Raw genomic sequence first — 22,511 nt, 5'->3', positions numbered from 1 at the left:
GGAGGATGGGGGGGAGCAGGACATGCCAAGGCAAAGCTTGGTGGCAAGCCTTCTCAGCACCGGGGCTGGGGTGAGGAGAAGCAGCAAGCCCCAACTTGTGCCCAGGGGGTTGCAGAGTGAGGGGCTTTCAGGAGGCAGGGGGGGATGCAGAATTTGGGAGGGGGGCGGTCTGCAGAGAGAAATGGTGTTTCAGATTAAATACTGCTTGGAGCTCCCCCCCGGCCCCTGCCAGCCCCTGAGGCTGAATGGTGCTCTCCCTCCCTCCCTCCCTCCCTTGTTGTTGCAGGATGCTCTAGCTGCAATATTGCTTTTTTTAACCCACATCTCCATAGGAGGCTGAGCAGACCCCACAAACTGCCTGGAAGCGGGATGGAGCTGAGGCTTTGCTGCAGAGCTGGTCTTGTCCAGGCTCCCCAGAGAAGAGGCGCTTTCCTGTTTTCATTGTTCAGGATGCTGAGATCTATTCTTGCTCTTTTTTTCCTTCCTGCCTGTGCATGTTGCAGGGGGTAGGTTGTTGCCCCAGGTTCATTACCAACAAATCCTGGCAGCAGCACCTTTCCCAGCTGTGTGGAGAGCCCCAGGAGAGCTGCCAGCATGCGATATTGAGTAACTATTGTCAGCGTCTCTATTTGTAGTAACCATTTTTGTTATTCATCACTGCATCCTTCGTGTTGTGCAGTGGAGTGCTTAGGGGTGAGCAGGCATTTCCCAATCCAGGATATGAAGTAAGCTGGCAATCCAAACTGCTGGAGGCTTCTCCAGAAGTGAACTTCACTGAACCAACCAAACAAGGATGCTGCAGGCTTGGAGATGGACTCATGCATCTGTGGTCCACTCCTGGTCCCTGCCTCTTTGCAGGCTCTTGCTCTGCAGTGAGCACAGCACATCTCTCCCTTCCATGAGAGGTGGTTTGCAGGAGACAGTTTCATGAACCTCTGTAGGGCTCCTGGGTTTGGGTTTTTTTTGCAGAGTAAGGAACGCAGTTTAAGGGTTTTCTTTTGTGGCATCTATTGTTCCAGTACCTGAGAACAAAATTGCTAGGTCTTCACCCTTACAGGTATGTGCACAAACATAGCAGCCGGCATAAATGCATCCAGCTAACTTCAATCCAGCTGAAGTTGCCAGCTCCAAAACCTGCCAGAGGTATGGATTAAATACTACACAATTTGGTCCAAGTCCGTCTGCAAACTTGAACAAAAATCCCTGGGAAAGCTGACTTGTTTAAAGCCTGTTTAGATGAGTCTGCACAAGCAGCTCATCCATCGGTAACAGGGAGGTGGGGGATATCCCTGCAGGACTGCTCAGTCACTCCTTGTTACAGAAATTTGTTCTTTCCACATAGGTGAGTCCTGGTCGCTCTTGTGCTTATCAAGTCCTAGGCCCAGTTTATTCTCAAGTTCTTATATCCCTTTTTGTTGCTTTCCTAGAAATATGATTTTGCAGCTTAATGGAGCTTTTTGTTTTGCTTTTACCCAGCTGCTCTGTGCTTTTTCTTTTTTTTTCTTTCCCACAGCCATGCACAAGGATGATTCTCAGGAAGATAATAAACATCATAAGACTGGCTGTGGTTTCTAGGGATAGTTAAATGAGTATCTTTTCCTTTAAATATCCTAAGCTAAAGCACCCTTTGTTTGTGATCTTGTGTATGCCCACATATACGAAAATAGGTCAGTGATTCTGTGCCGGCAGCAGCCGTGCTGTCTGCTCACTGGCCTGGGGCGTCAGTGCGTCTGCAGGAGGAGGCACGGAGGAGCGGCACAGCCATAGGTCAGCTCCGAGAGAGGGATGCTCGTCCTCCCCTGCCTTGTTACTGGGCAGCACGCTGCCTCCAGGACTGGCGAGTGGGGTGGGGGGCAGTGCTGGGGGTGCTACGGGCTCCTGCAGCCCCTTTGCCCGAGGTGTCGAAGGGTGAGCGCCCAGCGGAGCAGATCAGGGTTGGGTTTCTGTGCTGCTTCTCCCCCTCCCCATAGTTGGGGTACAGCAAGAAGGGTGTCTTGGCTTTTGTGGTCACCCTGGGACTGGTGCAGACCCCCCTGCTTGTTCCAGCCCACGGTGAAGCAGTGAGGTTTTAGGCATCTAAGCGGTGAGATGCCTCAGTCATCCCTCTTGTGGTGTGGAGCTGGCAGAAGCAGTTGGAGTCGCAGGACAGGGTGCAAACCCTTTCCACGCTCCTCCGTGCGAGCCTCAGGAGTGTTGGTGGGACAGTTCATGCTCCCGGAGAAGGGGGTGTCTGTGACAGCCTGACTCCGGTGCAACACAGAGGAGGGGGCAAGAAAGTCTAGGGACTGTGATGATGCTGGGCATCTTTCAGTCACTCTTCCAGCACCAAACCTGGAAAACACGTCTCCTGAAACACTTCCCCTTGTGCTGCTGCACAAATCCTTTGGTGTTCAGTGTCTCGCACTGAGCTTTGATGTGCAGGTAGATATTGTGGATGTTGTCAGGCCTGAAGTCTCTGCATTAATTTAAGGCAATGGATGTCTTTAGGGAGGATATCTCGCTCTTTGAGGGAGAGTCACCTGTGTCCGTATCTGTGAACACCAGGGAGAGCAGCAGTCTGATCTTTCCCTACCCCTTTGTAAAGGTGTTTGTTGCATGGGGCAGCCAGAGCTTTGATACTTATTAGGAGGGCAGTTCTGGTCAGCCGTTGCATGAAGAAGAGCTCATGGCTTACCCAGGTTTGCTGTACTCAGAAAAGAAAGACCAGGAGGGCGAGAGAAGAAAGAACCTCCAAAGAAAAAAGGGGAAGGAGCTGCACTTGTTGAGTCTGGACAATCCTCTGCCAGTAGGACCAAGTCAGAAACTGCTTCTCTTTGGTGCTCATCAGGAGGTTTTTCCTAAAGCTTGACCTGTGTTTCTGCCTGGGCCCTGGCAGATGTTTTCCTGGCGTTTCTCCACTTGCCTTATGAAAAGATCAAGACTGCGATCTGGAGCTGGACGAGACTGCTGAGTGCTGGCACGGTGCAGGTGAGTTTCTGTGCCTGTCCTTTCATGTAAGGATGGGAGAGGCATGTAGTCAGGGAGCTATTTGTACTCTGCATCTCTTGGACTTCACCCTGGTGCCGGTCCAGGCACCTTTGTCCCACTGGTTTGTGCACTTCTCTTGCAGAACTTGCTCAAGCTGCTGCCACAGCTGGTGAAGCTCAGAAGAATGCAGGTCTGGCAGAGTATGAGCCGTTTGGGGTTCTGGTTAAGTGACTTTTCCTCCAGTCAGACAAAAAGAGATCACATCAGCATCTTTCCCAACAGAAAAATTGCATTTTTCACTGTTTTGTTCCTTGTGTGATGTCCCACTCCACCTCCTGCTTCATGCTCCTTGTAGCGTCTCTGCGTTTTCTCTATCTAGTGTTGCACGAGAGATGATAAGACAGGCTGACATGCACACAGATTTATTCTCAGGATCTGGTGTTAGTGGTAAACATCAACTGCAGGAATCTAAGTTTCGGGGGGCGGGGAGGGGCAATAAAAGGAAGAAGAGAGAAAAGGGAAAGTGAAAGCTCTCCCCAGTGGCCACCTGAGATGAGAAACAGCAGGAGTCTCCCTGAATAAGCACTTCTCCAGTGCCGCCAGGAGTCCCCCAAATACTTTTCCTGCAGTAACTCTTTGGACTCTTCAGGTCTTGCTCAGTCTCCCCATTGTCAATCCTTTGGCTGAGAGTGTTGATTGGAGCAGGCTTTGATTAGGTGCAGATGTTGCAGCACTAATTGCCCATTAAGCTTAGTGCTGTTCATCCTTGGGTGATGTTTACCGGTTGTGTTAATGACCATTGTCTCCTATTGTTGTCTACTGAGGGCCCTGGTACAAGGTTACAGCTCACAGCACAAAGCAAGGGCAGGAAAAGGAAGATCAGCTCTCCCATCAGTGGTAATTAACTATTCTAATTGCTTCCCACAGCAACACACAGCACAACAGACCTGGGCTGCGGGGCTGTAAGTGAAAAGATCACTTAGGGGAGATAAGGGAGAGGCTTCAGAGTTATAAGGGTTATGACACTGTGTGGGCTCAGGGTTAGTCTCGGGTCTAGGTCTTCTTTTGTAAGCCCTTACACACTCTCCAAGTAAATGACTGGAAAGTCTCTTCTGCCCAGTCTGTCTGCTACACACCCTGTCTTACAGTAGGGACTTTATTTCTGTAGTCTCCTTTTCTTCCTCATCCTGCTTCCTGATAATGTTTTTTAGCATCCTTATGACCAAACAGTGATAGTTTTAAATTCTGTGCTTCATTTGTCAAAAAAAGGCTATGAATGCCTTTAATTTGCTTGGACAGCAGTGATTCTCTTTGGGCTGCTTAGTACCAGCTTTATTACCAAAGTTTCCAAATAGGCTAACTCAGTTCCTGTAGAGAAGGCAGCTTTACCATCTCACTTTGATTTGGGGAGAGTCTAGATGAGTAAATTTTGGACTTGATGGATTTTTAAGATCCAAACAATATCTGTCCTTATATCTGTGTTCTAGAAAAATCTATGCTTCCTGTCCTTGTTCCCTGTGTACAAGCTTTTATAAAGTGTGTGGTTACTTGGGTTCACCCCCCCCATCCCTGCTTTTTTTTTTTAAAGGCAAGAAAAAAATTGAAGAGTTAAGAGCTCCCTATTTGTCTTCCCCAAACACTTTGAGATGGTCTCAGTTGTCCTGTTTTTGAGACAAAGAACTCTGGGTTGTCCACATAGGAGAAATCTGGTGTTTGAAATGCAAAAGCATCTGGTAAAACTCCAACAGAATAAGTCATTTTCTCCTGCCACGTTTAATTCCAAAAAAATAAAAATTTGGCCAGGCAATGCCAGTAGGAAACTCCCATCAGGATTTTTTTTTTTTCCCCTTTCTTCAGTGCAAGAAGCCTTCAAATTGTCAGATCTAAAAAGCCTTTAGCAGAACTGTTAAGCTTTCACAGTCCCATTTAGCCTTGCTGTGGGGTAACGGGAAAGAAGAGAGCGAGGTGGGGAACGGGAAGAACAGGACCCCGGGTCTGATCAATCCTGCACCAAGGAGGACAGGCTCTCTAGCAGTTAAGACCATGACCTCAAATGAGAGTGCTGCCGCTTGTCAGAAACATGGGAGTGGAAAATGAATCTGATCTTGTTGCTAACACTGGTACCTTTACAAAGTTTGAGAAGTAGAGGAAGGATGAAATACCTCAGAAATGCCTGTTTCTGTAATTTTTTTGCTTTTATTGATCAGAGTACCATTTTTCACAGGTAAGATGCACTCAGGGCTTAGAAGGACCCTCTCCGGGAAGGATAATGATTCTGCCATCGCTCGACCCTTGTCAGTGCTCTTTCTGGAGGCATCTCCTCCTGTGCCCAGCTGTGTGTAACCTGTCTAGTGTCTGCAGCCTGAACTTAGTCTCCTTCCTCCTCCTCAGCTCCTGGATAACCTTATTCCTGGCCATGATAACGTACACTTGGTCTGAGGTCTTCTAAAGAGGGTTGATTTAGATTAGATATTAGGAAGAAATTCTTTACTGTGAGGGTGGTGAGGCACTGGAACAGGTTGCCCAGAGAAGCAGTGGATGCCCCATCCCTGGAAGTGTTCAAGGCCAGGTTGGATGGGGCTTTGAGCAACCTGATCTAGTGGAAGGTGTCCCTGCCCAGGGCAAGGGGGTTGCAACTAGATGATCTTTAAGGTCCCTTCCAACCCAAACCATTCTATGATTCTCCTTCCCAATAGCTTGCCCAAGGATGGGATCTGAATGCAAAACTGCTCTGGAGACAGAACCTGCCTGTTCAGGGAATCATTCTGGTTGCTGTAACAGGTTGGGAAGCAGCACAAGTAACGAGCAGTTGTTTTTCAGTAACTGCCTGTATTGAGTCACGTGGGAGTCCAAAAAGCAGAATATCCTTCCTAGCGAGCTTCTTCGGAGACATGTCTGTGCTGCTGCAGGACCCTGTGGCACAGACATGCTTGGTGACGGTCCCTTGAGACTCAGTCGGTCAGTGCTCGTCTCTGGAAGCATCTCTTCACCTGTGTCTAAACACATCTTTCTGCGTTATCCTTCTGCTGAGTTCTGTGCTTCTCACTGTGTTGGACGCTGGCTCAGGTCAGCAGGAAACAAGTGATTGATGGGTCTGAAGTCTGTGGGACTGTAGGCATCACTTTAATGCTTTCTGCATTTGATCTTACAAGCGGGAGCTAGCGATGGCAAAGAAAAATATTGCTGCCTGCCAGTCCTAGTGCCTGCGCGCATCCTGCACCTACTCGCATACCTGCTGCGTCTGGCACGAAGACTTAAATTCTTTTTTTTTTTTTTTTTTTTTTTGCTTGTTGGGGCGGGCCTGAGCATGATAGGGTGTGTGGACTCAATCTCTTCAGCTAAAAGCAGGACCTAACGTGTGGGTCTCTGAGGGGGGATTGCCCTGGGATAGCTTGGGGACTCTGGAGCAGCTCTGTACAGAACTAGAGAAATCAGCTCTCTGCAAGGCGAGGACTTTTCCATGGGCAGCTCAGGGAACTGGTTGGTACCCTCTGGGTTTATTTCCCAGCCACCTGCATGTGGGTGGCTAGGAAATACACCCAGAGGATTTCCAGCACCTGCAAATACCTGCTGGCTAGGCTTCCAATGCCTTCTGTATGGTCCTGTTTTCCTGACCAGTTTTGCTCATGACCAGTTCCAAGACATGACGTCCTGGGATCAGAAGTGATCCCAGTGAAGGTGAGGTGTTTGCTGTGGCTTGGGGACAGGGGTTTGGATCTCAGCTGCTCTGAACAGAGACAGTTTGGGCTCATTGCTGTGGCTGCAAAGCCTGAGGCTGCATCCCAAAAGCGCCTTATTTGTGGTGTTATAGTAGAAGACTTTTTCCTGTTAGTGCTGCGGCTGTGCTGTACTGCACAGGGTGGCAAAGGGAAGAAATATCGATGAAACAAGCGGATGCGATGCCTGGAAGGAAGGATACCTATTGTTTTGTCCTGTGATAAAAGGCTGGTGGTGCTGAGTCAGTGTCCAGGGAGGAAGGAAAGCAAGAGGCAGCAGCAGGATGCGGACGGCAGATGTATCCGTCCCTCAGACAGAGGATGAAATGTCTCTGCTGAACGCCTGATTGCCGCCCCCCACGCACCCCCAGTGCTCCACTCTTTCTCTTACCTGGTCTAATATTTACCTTCAGCTAGTAAGCCTCCTTCTATCACACAGTAACATCTCCAGTATAACTCCGTCCCATCCCTTGTCCCAGGCTGCTGAGCCAACCCCGCTGTGCTGCACTAGAGTTGGGCAGGTCACTTCATGGTGTCTTTGCACCCTTCTCTGGGGCTGTCAGTCTTTCAACAGCTTTAAATGACGGGTCCAAAGTCAACTTTTTATCTCATTTTAGAGACTGGAGATTGTTGAAGCATGGAGACCTTTTCTGTCCTGTCCCACCCTTTACCAAAATACTGCAAGCAAAAAAAAAAAAAAAAAATAGAGGGGAGAGCCTTGGTGCTGGCTTGGTATAACTTGGTTTGTGTTTACCCTGCAGAGTTCTCCCATCGGCTTGTGAAATGCATGTGAGAGTCTGTATGAGCGAGCTTTGCCCTTGGTCTGGGCACGCACGCCATCCGGGAGCAGAAAGGACCACATTTCCTGGGAGATCTGCTGCTGAGGGAGCACCAAAGTGTTGCCTGAAGCAGTTAATTGTCAGTGCATGGGAGTGATTTGCCTGGATCTAAATGGGGGATGACCCACGCTTCTGGCAGTAAGGTCGAAGGCATTTTCAGGGCGTACGCCTGGAGTCCTGATGACAGTTGCAGGGTAGAAACTATGCTTCAGCTTAAAGCAAATATTTTAGGAATGTCCTTCTCTATTTTTATGTTGTCTATTTTTTTTTAGTGTCTGCTGAAAACTTGCAGAAAAGCTTAAACATGACAGAAGGACAGATTTTGAATGTGCAATGTAATATTCAGAGCTTTCCAACCAATGCAGATGATTGATAGTGACAAATTTGTGGAAAAAAATGACAATATCCTTTTGCTTTTGGGAAGAAAAATGTTTCAAAGTGGATGCTATGGCAGAAGGGATTCGTGGGTCTCGGCAAAGTTTGGAGAGAGAGAGAGGGAGCAGAAGGGTCCGTCATGTAGGAAAAGGCGTTTCTGTCGTGGTGTGGACCACGGAGTGTTCCTCTACAGCTGTGGGGGGATCTTGCAGTGCTGCAGGGATGCATTTTGCTGTCAGCAGGGAATCTCTGTCATTCTGACCCTCCTTGACAGCTTTGGGCAAAGGGATAGCTGCTCTCTTCAGCTGTTGTCTAAAAGTGAGTTACCTGACTGCATTCCTGGAGTTTCTGGGACGATTCGAGGTTGATGGTTTACTGGGAGTGCTGTGTGCTTGCTAAGGGACACCCCGAGTTGCTGGGTGTTGTGGTGCTGTGATGGACTTCGAGTGGTTGGGGCTGTACCATGAAATCCTGCTTTTGCAGCAGGTGCTTGCAGATGTGTGCCACAGGGTTGCCGTCCAGCCTGTAAGGTGGAACATGAGCAAGATGACACTTATTTGCCAGCTGCATATTTATTTGTTTTGCCTTTGAGGTAGGAGGTATAAGCGTCACCCAAACACTGAGCAGATTAGGCTGGGTTCATCTCAGCATCACCGTGATGGTGGTGTCTGTGTCTTTGAGTGGAGAGGAACAACAGATAAAGTTGAATGTTGCAGTACTCTGTGGTCTGTTGCTCACTCTGATGTTTTCCATCTGGTGTTCCGTTTATGATCCTTGACTTCGGGGTTTTGCAGCTTTGTTAAGGATGCCAAGGCACAGGATGACGAGTTGCAAGTGATGAACTCAAGCATGGAGGACCTCTGTATGGAACTGGGCCAACACTTTCTGCTTGACCCCCAGAAAATGACAGTTGATAGCTTCTTCATAGAACAGAGTAACTTTAGAAATATATTTCTGGTGAGCAAGATACCCTTTCCTCCTTATATTCTTGTTTCCTTCACTGCTCAGATCTGCCATGCTTCTTACTCCCCCTCTTCCAAAGAGAGATGTTAATTGGTTTTGTGCATTTTTCCCCCACCCTCCCCATCCTGCAGCCCCTAAGTAGCTGTTTCTCTTGTTCTGCAGCAAGCTGTCAAGGAGAATCAGAAGCAGCATGAAACAGATGATATGCCGTGCAAAGCTGGCAAAGGAGGAGGCAAAGGAGAAATGCCAGGAGTGACAGCAGCAGAGAGAAAAGCTGGTAGACACGAACGCAGGTATGAGATGCAATTGGGTGTTCGGGACAGCAGAAGTTTTGGACTGGCTGCAAAGCCCTACTAATAATGTGTGTGGAGAGCTACAGGTGAAGAAAGAAATGCTCTGGAGCTGGATTCCCAGGGACGGAGGCTTGGGACAGCATGAGTGGTATTACTCTCTTCTTTACTGACAGGATAAGTCCTGAGCGCAGCAATTTGCAGGTTTGCTTTAAACGCAGGTGTTGGACAATTCACAGTAAACCCATCTTCAGCAATGTGCAAAGCCTACTAAGTAGAGAACCCTGCCAAACCTGAGGGCCTTCTTGAGAGGCTTTTTGCCTATATAAAATGCAGCAATTTGCATGACACACCAAAAGCCTACATGGCCATTCAGTCCTGTAGTTCTGGGCTCTGTCTCCTCCCTTGTTTTCTTGGGAAGCCTGGTGGGTATCAGCAGCAGAGCTCTTCTTCCCCCTTCCCAAACCGGTATGCTGTGCAGGAATCTAGCATTAGGCTCCTCTATTCCAACCACATACGTTTCGGATTTCTTTGCAAATGTGTTTTAAAAGGGGGGAGGGAGAGAGGCCATAAACAGTCTTACAAGCTTTCCTAGCGCTGTAGCCTGAACCTGGGAGCACCTAAACCAGGCGCAGCTCTGTGGGACAGCCTTGTGATGACTGTGCAGGCCCAGGTTCCTCATTCATCACCCTGTCTGTGCCCTTACCTCCGAGTGAATCCTACAACAGCAGGTACTCCTGCACCAAAGCTATACTGCTTTCTGAGAGCAGAGTGGACCTGACATGCCTCCCTTTGCCAGATGAATGGCAAGATCATGTTCTGATGTTACTGTTGTCCACTTTCCTTCGAAGTTCCATACATGGTTAGTGACATGGGTGTAGATCTAACCCTGTCGCTTTGTAATAAAACAGCCATTTCCTTCACCTTTTTGCAACACTGTTACATTAAGATGTTAATGAGTTTAAGGTTGGAAGCCTCCTGACCTGCAGCTACTGCAGATGCAGACCTGAAAGCCCATGCAAGTGACAAGTGACCCATCTCAGCAGTTGTGGTTAGTTTGAATTCAGCCTTCTGCTTGGTCCAGGAAGTTAACGTGACTCTGTGAGTGCCCTGTGCCGTCCCCACAGCATGGGCTTTCTCCCTTAGTCTGCTCCCTGCTACCAGATGCATTCTTTGCTTCCAACATATGGACTCAATTACTGTCCCTCTCCCTTGATTTCCTGCCTCTTTGGGTTTCCTGAAACGCATCCCCTCCTCCTGGCAGCTTGAACTCCCGTGGTGAGATGCTTTGCAAGCTCTCACATTCCTTTCTCCCTTCCTCCCACTGCTTTGCTGCCTCTAACAAGGTGGTCATGATCCAGAGCATGCACAGATAAGGCTGCAGACCCGCACTGTTGCTATAGCTGAGCCCAAGAACCTCAAGGGCTTGGCTTCCCCCAGCAAAACTAGCCAGCCCACTAAATGCATGTTCAGTGACTGGCAGGGCTGTGTCCCAGCTCCTCTTGACAGAGGTCCCCACCCTGCCTCAGCATCGTTCCTAGATCACCCTGTAGTTTTCAGCCAGCTGCTTCATTTGCAAGACTTTAGGCTTTTTTTCCTATTACCTTCTGAGGCCACGGGCTTTCTGAGCCTCTGCGCTTTGAAAGGAGCATCAAACTGCCTGGGTTTCTCCTGGGTGCTGTTTGGCTTCCTTCCTGGACATCTACTCCTGCAGAAAAGCTGTGTGCCCATGGCTTCTGCCTTTAAAAGCATTTGAAGAGGAGGGGAGAGGGAGCCCTGTCTTCCCCGTTAGTGGTTCTCTCAACCCCTGCCTCCTGCTCTGGGGGAGCCCCAGGCGCTGCAGCATCGGGTTGCTAGAAATCTTAAGAAATCTGAGCTCATTCAAGGGGCAGGGGGAGATGGAAACGGTTAAATCACACAAACGAACAAGTTAATGATTTCCATCCCCTTGCTGGCATGTTTCAGTTTTCGGAAGGGGGTCTGGCCAGCAGCTGTGCCAGCAATTGTAGCTCAAAAAGAGTGTTTTCTTTCTGTGTCAGCTTTCATCCGTGGCCCCTTTGGATTCCCCTGATTCCCACAGATGCCAGAGTTTCCAGGGTTCCTGCTGCTGCGAGTCCCTGTGACTGTTTTCCCTCCCATGGCCGGCGATAGAGTTAGATGAAGAAGGCATTGTTCACTCCCTGCTTGCTTCCTGCCCCATCCTTCCCCAAGCAGAGGAGAGGCTTTTTCCCAGGATCCAAGTGACTCAGCAGCACTTGCAAATGGAAGGAAAAGCTGCAGCTTCTGCGCCTTTGAATCCAGGAGCACAGGGGAGCAACTTGGGGTACAGCTCAGGGGAAGATCCAACAAATAAGTATCTGTGGCTGAGCAGTCCTGCAGTCAGCTTCAGATGCAGGAGCCTTATTGTATAATAAGGTTTACATATTGTTATATATATATAAGGCTTATATATTATTATATATTGTATAATAACCTGCATTATAGTAAGCCTGGGCACTGTGTGTCCAGGTTGTGGTATCTAAGGTCACCGAGCCCCAGCAACAGTCTCACAGGAATGGGTTGTCCCTGTGGCTGTTATTTGAGCTTCCCCTCGAGGGATGGTGCCTGTTCTCTCCTGGACCACTTCCCCCATGAGGAGCAGGAATTCCTTAGGATCTCCTCAGTGCCAGAGCCCTGTTTGCCCGGTACCCAGAGTGCCCTTTGTGTGATACCAGACTAAACTCAGCGCTGCTTTTCTTACCTGCAGCAGGAGTACATCAGTTCAGCTCTGCCATCAGGAGCATCACCTTAAATGTGTAGCACCTCCTTACCTTCCTATTCGCCTTCCCCTGATGCCTTTTCCTATTGCAGGCAGTAGTGGAAGCACGGAGAGGGAAAAGCCTGAACTTCTCAAATCAGGTAAAGTATGAAGGGTGTTTAGAAGTCCTGGAGTACGCTGAAGCTGGAGGGGAGTAAATAAGGCACAGAAGTAAGGCAGGGACCCCAGCTACCAGTGTCCCAGCATCCTCCCTCAGCCTTCCAGTCCTGTTGTCTGGCTTGGGCTGAGTTCAGCCTGAAGTTTCCATTGGGCCACCACACTATCTCATCCTCAGAGACCCTTCGCAGCAGCCCAGACCCTCCACTTGGGCTTGGCACAAGTGGATGGATAAGCGTAAGAAAGTAGAAAGCCCTAATAGATGCCAGTGGCTTACTGCTGTTGCTCAAACCTGCCCTCAAAACTTTGAGAGCCCCTACGGGTGAATTTGGACTGGTGTTCTCTGAGAGGAGCATCGCTGCCAGCCAAAGGGATGGTGATGGGTGTTGTGTTCCCCCTAGGAGCCCCCTAAGGCTCCGGTGACTTGTCGGGTGTATACCCACACCCTCAATCCTTGCAGGCTCCCTTCAGTAGCCCAAAAGCCAGGTCTGGTAACCAGGTTTCATGCCCCAGGCTTTTCCCCCAGCATGCTGGTGCTGTCCCTGCTCCCCTCGGCCATTTTTCTGGGGTGCTGGGTGCCGCCAGCCCTGCCCTGGCATGGGCAATGTGGGTCAGCCTTGCAGGGGGGGTTTGCCGGCAGGTGGCAGCCTGTGCAGGCAGCACAGGCAGGATCTGCAGATGTTTAATGGGATTTTATAGCTCTGGGTTTCATCGGGAGCTGTTGTCATGGAAACAGAGATCTGCAGAGAGCCCGTACATTCGGCGTTAACCTCCTCAGTGCCATGCCAATGGCTGAGGGAGGATGTGCAGGGTAGCGAGCAGCCCTGGGAGGCTTCTCTTAAAGGTGTGTGGTGAGTGATTTGTGCCTGGAGCTCACAACCTCTGCCTGGCTTTGCAGGGGCAGCGGGAATGTGCTGTTTTATTTAGGTCTGGGGTTTTAATGGTCTTTTAAAATCTGCTCCTGTGCTGTTGGAGCACCAGGCTGTGCCCCAGGATGGGCACAGGGGGGCTCTGTCTTCTGTCTGGGTGTCCTGGCTGTCTTGTTTTCAAGCTTGGGAGATTCCCACACAAACAAGAAGGGACAGCAGGCAAGGGTGGGTGCAGATCTCCCAGGTTCCCAGCTTTGGGGGGAAAATGTCCTATCAATGCCTGGTCCCAGCACATCTCTTCCTATGCTGCAGCTCGGGCACCTCCTCTGGGTCTGTGCCTGGGCAGGAAAGGGCACCGGAGCTGCACTGACACTGGGGTGGTGGCAGCATATGTGTCACCCCTGCACATGGCTCCCCAAGAGGCGACATCCCTGTTGCTAGGGAGGGCGAGCAGCTGAGACCAGGCTAATCTCCTTAGTGGCTGAGCACCATCACGAGAGTGAAAGGGAGATTAGAGGATAGGGTGGCATTAGCAACCCAGGACGCTCATTGGAGAGGAGCAAGGAGACAACTGAGCCAAGCAGAGAGGGAGAAGACCCTGGGGGAGATCAGCGGAGGAGCTGGAGAGGCCTCCATCGGCAGCAAATAGCCCAACAGCTGGGATCTCTGAGGAAGTGAAAGGCTTTAGACAACATGCCCAAAAATCCTGGCGGAGCTGTCCCCACCCCCTCCTCCCCGGGGAGAAAGGTGTTGCCAGGCAGTCTGGGGCCTAATCCATTCCCTCCCATCCAGAGTCAGGGAGGTGGATGCCTTCCCACCCCCCATCATACCCATGGGGCATCAGAACATTCCCTCAAAGCATATACAGAGTGAGGACCCACTGGATTTTACCCCATACCTGAGAGACATGGAGGAACAGGACATGGAATATTTATTGCCCCGTTCCATGATACAAGAGGCAAAAGATGCTATTTTCTGTAGCAGACGAGGGAGTGAGGCTGTTGCTCACAGAGCCTCTGTGAAGGAGTCCAGATGCTGGGCTCCGTTCCCTGTTCCTGCCACGTGGGTGTCACAGGGTCCCGTGTTTTCTTTGCAGGTGGCTAACGGGGCCAGAGTGATGGATGTTTTACAGGAAGATTTGCATTCTGGTGGCCTGTCCTGCCAGAGCAGGGGAGCATGGCAGGGTAGGTGCTGCTTGCTGGGCTGTGCCACCTCTGCGCTTCTTCCCACAGAGAGCTCCAGGGCTGGTAAGGGAAGGTAAAGAAATGGTGCCTACTATTATGACTTGGTGTTTGTTCCTTCCTCTCAGCTGTCAAGGAAACCATGGCATGTTTCACATACCCAGCTGGTATTGCTGTAGTTGCTGATGTGTTATGTCTTTTTAATCCATATCCAGAATAGCTTCTCCACCCCTCCACTCGCACTGGCTTACACAGCACCTTTCACTGTGCACTCCTCCCTGCCATTGTCTGTTCTGCCCAGTGGTATGGACCGGGACACCAGACTTTTTCTTAGAATGATAGAATAGTTTGGGTTGGAAGGGACCTTTTAAAGGTTATCTAGTCCACCCCCCCTGCAATGAGCAGGGACATCTTCAACTAGATAAGATTGCTCAGAACCCCTTCTAACCTGACCTTGACTGTTTCCAAGGATGGCGCAGCTACCACCCCTCTGGGCAACCTGTTCCAGTGTTCACCACCCTCGTCATAAAAAATTTCTTCCTTATAATTAGTCTGAATCTACCCTCTTTTAGTTTAAAGCCATTACCCCTTGTCCTATTGCCACAGACCCTACTAAAAAGTCTTCTTTAAGGCTGAGGAAGCAGAATCGTACCTTTTACATGCATGAGAGTGGTCAAGACAGGACTGTTACACTTCTGCCAGAAAGACTTGCAAAGAGATGGAAAGAGTTGAGGTGGTAGTGGGATATATGGAGATACCCCCAGGTGCCAGAAGCTACAGGAAAAGATAGCGAGAAGGGGCTTGTGCCATGTTAGGGGAAGAAGGAATAGAGATCAAGAGGATTTGGAAAAAGAGACAGCTTGGAAGCAGGTTCAGAAATGACAAGGTTTGAGGAGAACAGTGTGAAGAGGTGTTAGGGCAGTTTATGTGCTGCTGAAAGTGGTCCTTGTATGGGAGATTTTGGGTAGAGGGGATGTGATATGCTCAGGGTGGAAAAGAAAGCAGAGAAAAACAGGACCCAAAGTGGGAGGGAGGACACATGGTGCTAGATCTGTGCCACAGAAGAGGCCGCAAGCCGGTGACCAGACCAAAAGAGTGGGGGAGGAAGATCTCTCAGCCAAGCATTTGGAAAAAGAAAACCAGAGTAGAGATGTACAGGAGAGGAAGCTACAACTTTTCTGTCTCAAATATAGGAGGAAGATGGTCAGGAGAAGCATGGAGAGAAATCTCCAACTCACTTTCAGCAGCCTACAGTAGCAGTGGGATGCTTGCTCATCTTTTACATGCAGAAAAGGGCAGGAATTAAAAGTAACAGGCTGTTCTGTGTTTTGGCCTCAGCAGCGTAGCCTTGCTGCCCCATCAGACCCTGATCAGCTTGGTGTCTGAGTGGCAGACCTGTCTTGGTGCTGTTGGACGTGCAGAGCGCCTGCGGTCCTCCACCAGTGACAGGACCGTGGCTGTGAGCGGCAGCAGCCCAAAACCTGTAGGTACGTGTGACCACGGCACTGCGTGTGCTGCCGTATGCCGCCTCGGCTGTTGATGACGGCATGCCCTGTGTCCCATTGACATCTCCCCAACTTGGTTTCACCCCTCTGGCCCTTTCCCAGAGGAGCACTGTGTGCTGGGATTGCAGGAAGCTCTCCTGCTGTAATCAAAACCCTGGAGGGACACTTGCCGCCTTCGCAGCTGTTTCAGACCCAGCTTCCCTTGGAGGGAGAGGATTTTCCTTTCCACACCTGCAAAAACAAGGGGGCCTGACTCACTGCCTACAGCTGCGAGGGCCAAGAGGGCTCCCCTGATGCCATGCTCACGGGAGTGGGAGCTGGGGAGGAAGTACCAGGCACCTGAGCCTGAATTCTGCCTGTCTCCATGGGATTTCCTTCCCCTGCCCTCTGGGTTTTCCCCTTCTTTGCTCTTCTCAGAAGGTGATTTCAGTACAGTGCGGTATCCATGTGGTCCTGTAGTGGTTTAACCCCAATGGGCAGGTAAACACCACCAGCTGCTAAATGGCTGAACACCTGCCTGCCAATGGGAAGTGGTGAATGAATTCCTTATTTTGCTTTGCTTGCACGCTCAGCTCTTGCTTTACCTATTAAACCGCCTTTATCTCAACCCTTACCCTTCCAATTCTGGCCCCCATCTTGCTGGGGAGGAGTGAGCGAGCGGCTGTGTGGGGCTGAGCTGCCCACTGGGGTTAACCCACACCAGGTCCCAAGCCTGTGGTGGTTTTGACATTGTCACGTGGTGCTCTGAGAGCGTGTGTTTGCAGAGGATCCTGCTGGAGCTGGTCCTTCTCTGAGTCCTCCTCCCTGTGAGCCTCCTGCCTGATGCTTTGCAGTCCCCAGGAGCTCTTCCAGTGGGACATATTGTGCTTCTCCATCGCCCTGCTACCAGTTGTCAGGACATTTCTCCATCCTCCGTCACGGCTGCCGAGGAAGACAGGAGCTCAGTGTGTCAGCCTTGTCAGCTCTGATCTCCAACTCCTGTCCTGCCCAGGCAGCTGTGTCTATTCAGCCATGAGCAGCTCCATCCCTAGACTGTAAAGGAATGGGAAAAGCCACCGGGCTTCTGCTTAATAGCTTAAAGGACTGGTTGTGGGGGAGCGAGGTCAGCGAAAGGGGAGGGCTGCAGCCAGCTCATTGAGAAAGGCATGTGGACCACGGCAGGGCACGCACACAATAGCTCAGTGTCCTACTCCGGTCTGGCTCAGCACTTGTCCTACCCTCAGAGCTTCAGCCGGATGATTCAGAATTGGTTTGTGGTTGAAGTGACTCAACCAGTGTCCTTTTCTGTCGCCTCTACGTCACGCTTATGCCATCTGCTCCCCACCACACAGCAAAGTGAAGGCAGAAAATCAATTGTGAATCCATCCCTCCCGCCCCAAGCTCACTGCTGGCCTGGGTATCCAAAGGAAAGAGAGCAAGGGTTAAGCTGGGCTGGATGCCAGAGGACTCTTCTTCCTCAAACAGGATGAAGCTGTCGTGTACAGAGCAGACACATTACCCCTTGCCCCATGGCTCAGGCTGTTGTCTGGTTTGTGGGAGGGAAGAAGATGCTCATCTTTAACCTAGGTGATGCTAACCACAAACTGAGCCAGGGGAGCAGGACAGGTTGCAGCCCTTGCCAGTGGGTGCAATCATGCCACAGCAAAAATCTGTGTATGCTGTGGGAGGAGGAAGCGATTTCCAAGTCTTTCTGAAATGTTTTGCCATTCCTCTGCAAAGCCACTGCAATCTCAAATCAGATCTGCTGGGGATGACCAAAAATAGCATCTTTGGGCATGGGTTTCGAGCCCGGCGATTCCTTGGTCAAGCCACAAATACTCATTGCCCAAAATACTATTAATGTGTAGTAGCTCCAGTGTTTTCATGACTGCTAACCCATTATTTAACAGGCTAAAAGGCAGGAAACAAAATACATCAGGAAGACTGTGAATAATAGGAATATTTCTGACAATATTTCAGTAGGAAAAAAAAAAGACTAACCCTGAAGCACTGCAGAAGGACCTCACCTGGCTACTCAGTGGCTTATAGCGTCTCAAAGGGGTTGCCTTTCCCTTTTAACTCTGTGAGCAGGAGGATGCTCCAAGCTGACCATTGCCACTTGGAGCGAAACATGAGGTTTACAAGGTGTCTGTGGCAATGTCAGCCCAGGGCTCTGCAGTAGTTAAAACCCAAAATCGACATCTGAGATCTAGGAATCCCTGGGGAAGGAAGGAGAGGAAGGAAAAACAATCAGAGCAGTGGCTTTTTTTGCTTTAAATGTGTTGTGCTGCCTGCAGTTCTGCTTCCCCTGCCTGAGGGGGAACATCAAGCTAAATAAGGGGCAGAGGGAGGCAGCAAGGATGACTGGGTAGACCTGGGGCTGCTTAATCCAGAAAAGGGGCATGAAGGAGGCATATGAAATTATAAACTGGAGATGGTTGCATCTCTTCCGCAAGAGCTTGAATGAAGCTGGGAGGGGCAGGCTTAAATGCCAAGCTGTAGTTTCACAGCCCTCCTCTTTACAGGATGTTGCAGATGCTTATGGTTTAGACAGGTTAAAAAAAGCAACCAAATACATTTATGGAACAAAAAAGGTGGGAGGATGTGAGAAAATTCACTGGCTGAGAAAGAAGAGAGAGTGTCAGTGGGGGTGTAAGGGAATATTTGGAACCTGCAAAGAGCGGAGGTGGAGGGAGGGAGCAGTCTGCTGGGTTCGTGCTGTGTATTGGGAAGGCGTTTGGCCTCGGGGAGAGCTGGGCAGCAGGAGGAGGATGGCTCTGCCTGGAGGAGCAAGAAGCTTCTGTGGGTTGGGGCTTGGGAGAAGGGTTGGGGGACATGGAAGACCCTGGGGGGAGAAGGGGCTGCTGGATCAGAGTGGGGCTGTTGGGGAGAGGAGGCTTTGCTGAGGGATGGAGAAGACAAGAGGTGCATTGAGTACAGGCTCCTGCTTTCTTTCAGCTCTCTCTAGCTATGCTACAGTCCAGCTGGCAGCTGGGGGGACATCTCTTACCCCCCCACCCCGCTCCTTTCTGCTGTAGCCCTGAGGGGATCAGTGCACAAAGCCTGGCAGCTCTGAATGCTCTCTGTGTTGTCTGCACAAGCCATATGCTTCTCTCCACTCGCTGCCAGAGCAGCTCTTGGGCAGCTCTTGTGCAAACCAGCAGCAGGAACCTGAGACCACCTGGAGGGGCTGACCCATTACCAGCACCCACAGAGGGTCCACACACCAGGGTCCAGCACCAGAAAATACCCTGCACAGGGGACATCTTGCCAGCAGACCTGGAAGGGGAAGGGAGACGGTCGATGTCTGGGCTTGGAGGCTGTCGGTCCCTTCCCAGCCAGGCTCTGCGCGTGATCTGTGTGCATCAGACCTGCTGTGCACAGGGCAGAAATGCTGTCCTAGCCATCTTCCACACACAGCCCACGTTACTCTTGCTTTTCTGGTTTTGGGGGGGGCGAGGACAGACCCATAAGTGATGTCTCCTGCCCGCTGCACCACTGGTGAAAGGGGCACTGCATGGGGCTGCGGCTGGGAGGGCAGGGAGAGACAGACGTGGCAAGGAGAGGTGAGGGGTAGTTTCAGGGATGCTCCAGGGCATGGAGAGGGTGAGAGAGAGGTGCTGGGTTTGTTAACAGTTATTTAGCAGAGTCTCCAAAAGGCTTTTAAATCTTGCACAGGAGCCTACAGCTTGTCTCCTTTACATGGTTTCATGTGCCTGCCCTTGGTATTTCAGGAGCTAGGGTGACAGTATGAAAGGTGTTCCGTCCTGAAAGAGTTTTCTCATGCCTGCAGCATCTGGGCAGTAATTCAGCTGCTGCTTTATATTCCTGAGCAGGTCCCCTACCTTCTGCCATCCCCTCCCAGTTGTAAAAATACATCTTCTGAGGCACTGAAGACAGGAGCTTATGCAGGCAGCACCGCGTGGCTGTGCCGGTGCCTGCCCCACAGCTGTGCCGCTGGCGGTGCTCAGCCGGCCGCACTCACCCCGTGCCCTGTTCCACCCCGTGCCCCAGTGCCAGCCGGCACTCGGCGGCTGCTCTAATTCGGAGCTGCCGGCTTGAGCATGGCGTCATGAGCTGGATGAGCTCAGGCCTTAAGCTGTAAAGGCTTTTTAAGGGTAGGCACTGTCTGGGCCTCGTTAGTGGGATGCCAGCACTCGCCTGCATCTGAAAGGCAATGCCGGGCTTATATGGATAAGGCCAAAGCACGGAGCATGAGGGGATTTGGGTGACTGTAATCCTCTGCCAGCACAACCCCACGAGACCCTGGTGGGGCGTTACACTGCCGCTGTCCTCTCCCATGGGATGCACAGGGGCCTCCTAAGGAGGTTGTGTCCTGAGGTGTGGAGTCCCATTTGGGTCACGGTGTCGCCCCTCAGGGAGCTACGCCTGCTGTCTGGAGTTGGAGTGAAGACAGGTGGAGGCCTGAACCCTTAACGTGGTGCATTTTGCAGCTCTGGACCCCATCATGGGAACGTCTCAATTCCCCAGTGTCCTGAGGTCAGCTAGCTCCTCCAGCCCAGTCGGCCGCTGCTCCTGAGGACGGTGGTCTGTACCAGAGCTGACATGGAGGTGCTTCTCCCCCACTGTTTTTAACAACACCTTGTTTTCAGAACCAAGCAAGACCAGCAAAGCCAGTGAGATGACAAGAGATGGAGGCATCCTTCAAGAGACCATGGAGACCATCAGCTGCTTGAGCTAGATGTTGCTCCTGGACAAAGGCAGAAAACTGCTGGACCTCCAAGAGCTTTCAGTAAGTAAAATAAAGTTTCAGTCTGGGATCTGTGCATGGCTATGAAGGGTAATTCATTTTCCTTCTTGCTCTTGGGGCCATTTGTGCCAGTTTTTGTGTTGTTTTAGCTCTCCTGTCCGATCTTTGGTTTGCCCCTGTAGAAAACTGAAGGGTCAACGGCTTCAGCCAAGAGGAGGAGCATCATCTGCAGTTCTCATGCTGGAGCAGACTGGGCAGAAAGGCAGGGACAGAGGGTAAAGTCACAGCCCTCCCCACACATTGCTCAGTGCTGGGATGCCAAAGCAGGAACCCCAGGTCTCATCTTGCAGGGTGCTGGCTCTTGGTGCAATAGTTTACAGTGGGAACGACTCTGCCCCAACTTGCAGCTTCCAGGCATTGAGTTGGTTTTTTTGTTATAATTTAACATATTTGTAACTATGAAGTAATGGAGTGATCCATAACAGCCCAGCATCATCTGGGACTGACCCACAGCTTGGCTGCTGTCACATCCCTGCAGGAGGAGGCAGGCTGATCCCAGCCCAGGTAGGAGCTGGGGTACCAGGAGGGTGGAAAAGGAAATAGGGTGGCAGGGAATGCTCTCGGAGAGAAGGCAGGCTGGCACCCTCTGATCTGGGAGAGCCACCCAGGGAGGGGTGAGCCAGCACAGCCGGTGCAGCAGGGTCTGGGGGCCTTTCAGCATGGCTGGGGTCACCCAGCGCAGGGCAGGTTCTTTCCTGCAGGAGCCTGTGCCCACCCGAGTGCTACTGGGAGCACTGGTCCCTCCTGGGGCCATGCTGAGCCTTTGCAGCTTTTAGTTTTAATGCACTTTTATGTTTAATAATAGTACAATTCTATTTTTTCACAGCATTTTGGGTGTTCCTGGGGCTTGTTATCACATCACGGGTTGGAAGCGCTAACAAAAACTGGGTGAGCCGAAGAGAGCATGTGCCCCTGTGCCGGTCCCCTCGTGGCGGCAGCTGCACTTGACAGGGCAATTTTTGCTTGTGTGGGCACGATGTCTGCTCCCTGCTTCAAATGCACTTCGTGTCTATTATCTCGTTCCCATCCCAGGTGCTTCGCTCCAGCATGCAAAACCAGCGGTGCATGAACTGGAGAGAATAACAGCGAGCGAGTGGCTGCAGATGGGCCCTTGGGTAGAGGTAGGTGCGTGCCTGCGCACAAGAGGTTTGTGCTTGAAAGAGAAAAACGCTGATTGTAGAGGGGAGAAGAGTCGCTCCAGGTCAGCCTTAAGCAGCTGGTCAGGCAGAATGGTTCTGGCTGCAGTCCAGGGACTCCCCGCACTCAAACCTGGGTGAACCAGAAGCCCACTAGAAGCAAGGCTTGACCCGTTCCCATGCCTCCTCCAGGAAGGGATGAGGGAGTCAAAAAGAGCAGGTAGGACAATTAAGGCATTGGTCCTTCTGCCTTCTTGATGCCTGGGGCATCAGAGGGTTCCTTGGGCCAAGAGCTGTGCCACCCTCATGTCAGGATGGTGGCAGGCTCTTGGTAAGTGCAGGCAGGAGTTACCTTTGCACAGCCAAATGCCCATGGCTGCATTTAACAGCCCTGGAAAGCTGCAAAATGAAAGAGAAATCGCAATACATGAGCTGCACCTGGGCCAGCCTGGAACCTTGCCTGAAAGCTTTAATTTCCTTCTAACAGTTCTCTTAATATAAAGCCTTTTTTCATGGCTTTGCAGCTGTGGGCAAGTGATGCTCTGGTAGCATTGTGTTATTGTGGCAGTTTGTATGTACAAAAGATAGAGAAATAAACATTATTTTTGGTACAAAAATGTGATCTTGCCTCCATATCATAACTTTGCTGGTGCAGAGAGGAACCTGGAGCCGTGTGGCACTGAGCCGCAGGGAACTTGTCCAGGCTGGGGTGGGCTGCTGGGGAGCTGGAGCAGCACTGCAGCTGCCTGCGGTGGGCTGGGTGCTGCCACCACGTCACAGGAGGAGGCTGGAAGTCCTGTTCCCTGCACAGAAAATCCACTTTGGCAAACCTGAACTGGTGCCTGAGAGCCCAGACATGGAGTGGGCTCTGGGCGATGGAAGTGTCCCCCCTGCCCAAACACCACCCAGACTGAAAGCCAGGTTGGTGGGAAGCTGGTGAGGACAGGAGCCGCCCCCACTATCCAAATACTTACTGTGATGGATATTCCCCGGAGATAGAACAGTA

At 51.1% G+C, this 22,511-nt stretch overlaps 1 long non-coding RNA gene across 2 annotated transcripts in view; it reads left to right on the top strand.

Moving 5' to 3' along the window:
* Positions 1 to 22,097, top strand: part of LOC148055522 (uncharacterized) — a 34,080-nt gene extending 11,983 nt beyond the window's left edge. Inside the window, exons 1-4 of one of the 2 annotated variants that reach the window (XR_015705329.1) lie at positions 195 to 2,967; positions 9,023 to 9,153; positions 12,001 to 14,180; positions 20,212 to 22,097. This is a non-coding gene — a long non-coding RNA (uncharacterized LOC148055522). Of the gene's footprint in view, positions 1 to 194; positions 2,968 to 9,022; positions 9,154 to 12,000; positions 14,181 to 20,211 lie in introns of those variants that run through there. The other variant, XR_015705330.1, reaches the window with a different exon arrangement.
* The last annotated feature ends 414 nt before the right edge of the window (positions 22,098 to 22,511 follow it).

Source organism: Nipponia nippon, unplaced genomic scaffold (genome assembly GCF_047370975.1).
Source record: "Nipponia nippon isolate SJK-2023a ecotype South Korea unplaced genomic scaffold, ASM4737097v1 scaffold_21, whole genome shotgun sequence".
NCBI lineage: Eukaryota > Metazoa > Chordata > Aves > Pelecaniformes > Threskiornithidae > Nipponia > Nipponia nippon.
Note: the sequence above shows the minus strand (reverse complement) of the source record. Positions and strands in the feature narration are given on the sequence as shown.